Source organism: Penaeus vannamei, chromosome 13 (assembly GCF_042767895.1).
Source record: "Penaeus vannamei isolate JL-2024 chromosome 13, ASM4276789v1, whole genome shotgun sequence".
NCBI classification, from domain to species: Eukaryota; Metazoa; Arthropoda; class Malacostraca; order Decapoda; family Penaeidae; genus Penaeus; species Penaeus vannamei.
Window position 1 is genome coordinate 17,210,540 of NC_091561.1, and position 7,500 is coordinate 17,218,039.

General features: G+C 41.4%; 1 protein-coding gene across 1 annotated transcript in view; it reads right to left on the reverse strand.

Annotated features, from left to right (window-relative positions):
• LOC113802753 (dynein beta chain, ciliary) overlaps nt 1-7,500 on the reverse strand; it is a 56,291-nt gene that overhangs the window by 9,360 nt on the left and 39,431 nt on the right. The gene's annotated exons all lie outside the window — the stretch shown is intronic.

The following is a 7,500-nucleotide window of genomic DNA, read 5'->3' on the forward strand; positions in this document are numbered from 1 at the left end:
TTAATCACAACATGCACAACACACAACAATGCCACTGGAGTATTCGATTGGAGGTAAAACTTGCCATCACTAAAAAAAAGAAAAAAAAGGGAGAGAGAGAAAAAAAAACGGCTGAAAATATTTCTTTAACATTTATTTTTTTGTGGTGCAGCCTCTGCAATTCCTCGTATCCAAAGTATCTACCAAGGTCAGCTGACAGAAATATCAAGTTATTATAAGGGCTCATATATGACTCATACTTACGAGTAAGGATCGTGACTAATTCTGGGAACGAGGTCATGCTTTCAACGGAGACAAATGATATAATCTAGCTATCTAATATTTACCATTAGCATTCCATGCATATTTTCTTACAAGGCAGCCATTAGGGTGCTAGGGTTGCTTGGAGACAAATTGGAAAACATTGTGGGGGACACAATAGGCGATATTCGGGTACAAATCTCCCGATATGTAGGGGGACACATCTGGTATAATGTTGAGAGACATTGGTGAATCTGTCCACATTATGTTGGTCGGTGGGAGGTCTCTGACGACATCACCTGGATTGCTAACATGTCGCTCAACAAAGCCGTACCAACATGTCTACAAAGATGTTTCTCAACGACTTAACATCTTGTCACCCAACTTGTCAGTCTTAATATTCCCACCGTGTTTTTTTCCACTGGTGTGGACGCACCCTTGTTGGGGGATGTCGTCAGAGACTTCGCACAAACCAACGTGGTGTGCACAGATTTACCAAGTCGATTCTTATTGCCGACATGTCTCTCAACATTGTACCAGATATGTCCCCCTACATATCGGGAGACTTGTATCCGAATGTCTTCTATTGTGTCCCCCACAATGTTTCCAACTTGTCTCCAACTTGACGCACCCTTCGACATCATGGGGAACGAGATATCAGTCACATTAGCAAACAAAATATGACCGTTTGATTCAATGAAGAAGATAATGTAACGGAGTGTGTTATTACGAATTGGAACGGAACTGGCTGATCTAATATAATAAAAACGTTATCGTGAAGTGAAGGAAAAAGCTACCGTCAGTTTGCCATAAGCCATATATATCTTTGTTGGTTGTACTGTTAACAGGTGTTCTTATATGTTTGCCTTCATTTGCTTGGCATGCCAAACAGTCTTGTTCATAAATAGGACGTTTTGGCAACTGAGAAAGACACATTGTTCATGCTGTAACCTAGTATTGCTAAAACACTCTCACGATCCACATTCACGACAAAAACCACCGTACTAAAAGTAATTACCGTCAACGTATATAAAACAAAAGAGCAATGATAACTCATCATATTACCTATTAATAGGAACAAATCTCTGACCTATGGCATTTATTGGTGTAAAAGTAATGAGAGAGCAGGCAGTTCATTTACTCTTTTTCTTACGTGTATGTAGCCCTTTATCAGCTTATACATAAAGGATAAACAATTGCAATTTCTCTCATCACACTGAAAAGTTAGCATAGCTGTGAACAGCACAAACACTAATGGTGGCATGTAAAACTGGGCAAGAATGCGATTCGACTGACCAAATCATTGGATTTACATAAAAGGGCTTATACAATATGTTATGCAAGGTCTCGTTTACACGATCAGTGTTCAGATTTAGTGTTTGGGCACGCTTTATGAAGAAAAAATAGCATTGGTGATCATTTAAAAAGTTTGGTAATCTATACTTTGGACTCTGGGTGGAGAAAGGAGTACTATGAGGACAATGATATAAATGTAATTTTATCATACCCTAATTGCCCACTAATAGAAAATAACATAGAAATGGTATATATGTGAGCAATGTCTACCACCATCGGCTGTTACGAGTCCTCCGCACGACACTTGTCCGAATTCGTAAAGCCCTATCACACTATCACTTTTTTCTGTCAATTTAAATGGCCTTGCATGAAATCTTCGTGTGTAAATCGACCCTATAACACTGGTAGAGCACCTCTTTTCCCTTGTAAACAAACAAGTTAGGTCGCAGGAATCATACGATCTTCCTCACACCTTATTTAAATATCTGGGGGTTACCGCTGACGGGGGCGCATGGCTGCATCCACCCTTTGCTTCCAACTTTTGGTGTCCCTCATGGTAAGCTGCTAGGCAGGGACACGGCCCATCTCGAGCTTCTCACGATAGGTTTGATCGATCTGCCCAAGCCACGACCTCCTATGTCGTCCCACAGGCCTCCTCCACTCAGGGCTGTCTCGCACAGAGACAACCTGGTGGGTAGGATCATCCTGGGGGAAGCGAGCCAGGTATAGCCTGAGATGGCGATCCCGGATTGCGCAGGTAACAGGTCCTGTGCCAGTCTCACGGGGCAACCATTGGTTGAACATGCGGTCCCGCCAACTGTACCCCATGATCTGGCGCAAGGACCTATTACAGAAGGCATCAAGACAAGGCACAGGATGTCCAGGTTTCACTACCGTATAGCAAAACTGGCATTATTAGGGCCTTGAAAACCCGTAGCTTGGTCCTTCTGCACAGGTAACCGGCATCTCCAAATACTTTTGTCGAGAGTGTTCATGACCCCTGCTGCCAGGCCAATCCGTCTGCTGACTTCATGGTCTGACAGCCCAGAGTTATGAACTACACTACCAAAGTATGTAAAGCTCTCTGTGACTTCAATGTCCTCTCCGCAAGCACGTACCAACTGAACAGGTTCTCCTAGCAAGTCCCCAAAGTCCTGGATCTTGGTCTTGGTCCAGGAGACCTCTAGACCTATGGGCTTTGCTTCATTACTAAATGCATCAAAAACCACCACTAGGGTTTCCAAAGACTCAGAATAGGAACATCATCGGCAAAGTCAAGGTCTGTAACCTTGATATTGCCCAGTGTTGCTCCACAATGACTGAACAGTAGCTCTGCCCAGTATCCAGTTCATGCAAGTATTGAAAAGTGTTGGTGCAAGAACACAGCCTTGCCTCACTCCTGAACTAACAGGAAAGAAGATCGACAGGCCCCCACTACACTTTACAGCACTTTCAGTACCAGTATACAGACCGACTCCTTCACTTCCACATCATCGCTACATCATAGGGAACTGGAATAGCATAAGCTATTACTGGATTGACAACCCTGATTTCGTGTTAACCTTCAAAAGAAAATTTCAAACCTGGCCACCGATCTTTCTGTGGTCCAATATTCACGTTGCCCCTTCCAGTCAGACGGACGTCGACAAATGTCTGTCCTTTTGCATGTTCTTGTAAGGGTGTTTTAAAAATACTTTGATAATGGTTCATTATTGCACTCGTATTCTTAGGTTGTAATGAGGGAATGCAGTGAACATGTTAATTTACATAAATGGGCAAATATCAACAGCAATATATAATATAGAATATTAATGTTGCTTACGAACTCTCGCACTTTGTGCACATACTTGTTAAAATGTTTCTCTAAGTATTATACAAAATGTTTATGTAAATGTGTGTACGCAATGAGGCAGGGACCTATACACCTGGTCATACTTGTATTTAACTGCTGTATGTCAGCCCCGGGGAAGAGTAAGAAGGTTGTCGTTGGACTAACCGAAAGAGGGATACAAAAGGAGTAACTATAAATTCCTTCAGATTTCCTACAGACAATAACTATAGAAAAGTTGCTTTATTTTTGTTATTGCTTAGACGCTCTAATCGCGTAACAACACGAAATGCTGTCATATATCCGGCATAGCTTAATGTTGACGTTTGAGAAAGATACCTAAAGGCAGGATTCCTTAACATCACGAGAAAGAACAATAGTGATGTTCCACAAAAAAAAAAAAAAAAAAAAAAAAATGATATGAAAGCAGACCGAAATTTCAGTTAGCCAATAGGTTAAATTTTCTGATAAACATACCAGATTCTAAAAGAAGATACTTAATTTCATATAGACATACTGCTTCTCGTATATTCTTTATATATATTTTGAAGGACCGTTAATCGAATCTGTAGGCCTACATTTTCTCTTACCAAAGTTCACTTTCTCTCTTTATCTTTTGTATGTGTGTGTGAGAGAGAAGGGGGGATGAGAGATTGAAAGAGGATGATTTTCCTGTTAGGCAAATTATAAATACTCTTTATGAAGTAAACATTGAAAATAAAATGCTCGCTCCATTTATGAAACCTATACTTACCTGAAAAAACTATATATTTCTATATACAACTTATGCATCAAGCGAATGAGAAAGGCGGACGTGAACAGAGGCCTGATAACGTCATCACATATTCACGAGTGGTAGACCTGTTTTAATTGATATTGGGTCGTTTATTATTCATACTCGTACGGTCAGTTTTGGATTTTTTGTGTGCTGCGCCCCGAAACTACATTCAGAAATTGATCGTGTAAAGAAGCCTTGGCACTGACAATATATTTCCCTTAGCTTGTTTAAGTGGAGGAATTGCAGAAATAGTTCGCAACAGAAACAATAACCAGGATAGTCCAAGACGACCAAAGACTCATCGTTGCACGCGTTACTTGTTTCCCGTATGCAAAGTTGCAGGAAGGTACATTTATACCTATCGTTCATATTCAACAACTTCCTTGAGGAACATCATAAACTGGATCTACATTTTAACTTCATATGTCATCTCAGTTGTCAAACGTGATGGCGTGTTTTACCTCCATAAACGCGTGAAGAGAATGCTAATGCAAACATATAAAAGAACTGGCGAGGTAAAAAGGGAGAGTGGATATAAAAAGGAAATAAGTAAGTGCAGAAGGATAAAAAGGAAGGGAAAGAGAAAACTGCTACGTCCTTGTTATGAACTGAATTATTTTTACATTGGATAAATAAGGTTAAAGACCTTTCATAACCTGATCTAGACATGATTAGCATTAGAGGGGTTATCACACTATGAAGGTCTTGTAGAGGTTGAACGAAAGCAGCAAAACAAATCTTAAGAATGCTTCCCGAAACCTGTTGCAGGGATCGGCAATAACAGCCAAAGATCTAATACAGCAACCTGTGTTGCCACCTCAGGCAAATATCAGGTTGTTTTTCTGTTTTAAGGATCTCATTATGGCCTCGTCTTAATAGTTGCTACACATTGGATAAAAAGGGAGGCAAAAATAGTTCCATATATATATTTTAAGAGACTTATTTGCAACCGACTCTACACCCACATGTTTACCTCTCGACTAGTACCAGAGTACACCTTGATTATATGTCATGTGGGGACACATTACTCCTGGTGCATTGTCATACTGACAAAAAAAAAAAAAAGACAAAACTTCTTTCCACTGTCAGTTCTTTCATTTGTTCGTCTGATATATTGTAAATAAGATTATTCATATTTTAAAAGGAATCATTGTAAAAGTTGCTATCAAAAATGTTTAGAAGCTAAAATTTGCTTTTTGTGGAAGAATTTTGTGTCAAATATTAGACATGAACTGGCAGAGGAAAAAGAGAATGGCAGTACAAGGGGGAGAAGAAAAATTGGTTAGTGTTACAATACGAAACTAAGTACATGGAACGGCTTTGGTAACCGCCTTGGAAAGATATTATTTAAAATTCTATGGTCTGATTTTGTACTTGAAACAGAACATTCTGATGTTCATAGTTCAATAGTAATGGTATTGGTATTAATGTATTATGATATATCAATTAATGTATATTTGTTAATCAGTGAAAAAATACGCTTCATTATACACAAAGTATTTATGGCTTGATATAAGTATTGGCATAGTGTGATATTCCCTTGCACGCCATACACTTATCTTAAGCACTTCCACCCATATGCTGTGTCTTGGGTTTATGGGAAAGTAAATAGTTTGTGTAAGTAAAGTGCCTCTGCTGCATAGCTCCATTACACACGCATGGTATGAAATAGGCGCGCAAAGACACATACATACAGAATGAATATTTACACTGTTAGTGTTACAATCACTGTTATTGAGAGTCCTGCCGCAAAAAAATTGTCATAAAGAAAAAGTAAATGAAATACCACATATCACTTGCTATGTCAGTACCTAATGTTATTCTTAGCTTCGCATCCCTATGGCAAAAAAGTTGATAACTTTGAGAGAAAAAAAAAAAAAAAAAAAAAAAAAAAAAAAAAAAAAAAAAAAAAAAACAGAGAGAGCTGCAGGACGCTCAAGATAGATGTGTTGATAGGAAGTGTCGGGCCAGTGACGGGATTGTCCCACCGTCCTCCCCTGTGCAGCCTTGATCTAGTGGCTCCTGCTCGAGCCGTTACCAAGAGGAGGTGAGGAACGCTTGGCTGTCCTACGTCCTGACGAGTTCCGGAGAAGGTGGAGAAGAGGAGGAGTAGGAAGGGAGAGGGAGGAGGGGGAGGAAGAGGAAGGTGATGGTGGCGTCGCCTGTCTACTCTACTGACGGGGCAACCAGCTCTTGCTGCGCGTGTCGCCAACGTTGCTGGTTCGCCTCACAAAATTCGTCAGTATGAAAAACTCAAAACTACTGTTAAAAAGGCAGCTGCGTCGAGGGCGGGGGGTGTCTGACGCCGGTACAGGAAGCACTTTACCACGGCGGAAATACATACCAACCAGACGTCCTTGTACTCCCTCTGGGGGAAGAATATGGGCCGTGTGGGTAAAGAAAGACCCATTATCTCAATAACCAAAGTCTCTAAAGGCATTCACTTCTTAACTGCTAAAGAAACAAGGCAAGACAAGACATTCAGCTGATTTCATCTAGACATTCAATCCGTTTTCTCTATGGGAAGGATCAGCCAAACACTTGGGCGAAAGGCCCTTGCGTGACCCTGGTTGCAAATAGGACATGAACGTTGAGTGTTTGTGAAGGTGCTGAGCGTGCCCGAACCGGCGGAAGGTGACAGTGCTGGAGCCACACGGTGCTGTCCTCCGTGCATGCCCATCAGGCGTGGGCGCGCACGCTCACGTCCCACCATCCAAGATGGCACTGCTGTGTCACGTAAATTTCAGTCTAAAAGAAAATCTATTTAGTTGTGTACCAACTTTTATCCCACCCAAAATATTGGTAGCGTTATTACTGGTCCCGAGGCAGAGTTCACAGCTGTGGCCAATTCATGGTGGAGAAATGCTTCGTATGGAGGAGCCAAGACCCTGTTGGGGGAATGGTTGGAGGGCAGAGTGCTAGGCATGCGTTCACCCTATCTACGACTGGTGTGGGACAGAAAGGCGTGCGAACGAACAGTGACTGTGTTGTGTTCATGCTTCCAAGTGTTTCTAGAAGTGCTGTGTTTATACGAATCAGTGTTGATCTAGAGAGTGTCAGACGTGATCTTGCATACATATGTACAGATGACAACTATAAGCTTGTCCTGATGTGTGCTTCTCTTGCGAGAACCTTCTTAAAATGTAGGAAAGGCCACAAAGGTTGATGAAAAAGGTGGGTGGCCTTTGCAAATCTGATCTGATTTGTAGGAGAGACATAGCTAATTGTGCTCGTGCAGAGTCACATCCCGTCCGAATCGAGGCTACTTAACTATGCATCGGGACGGGATGGAAAGTGAAGAGGAGTCGTGAGAGAACTTTGGCAGTAATAGAGATGTAAAGGTTGGCCGCGCCGGTGT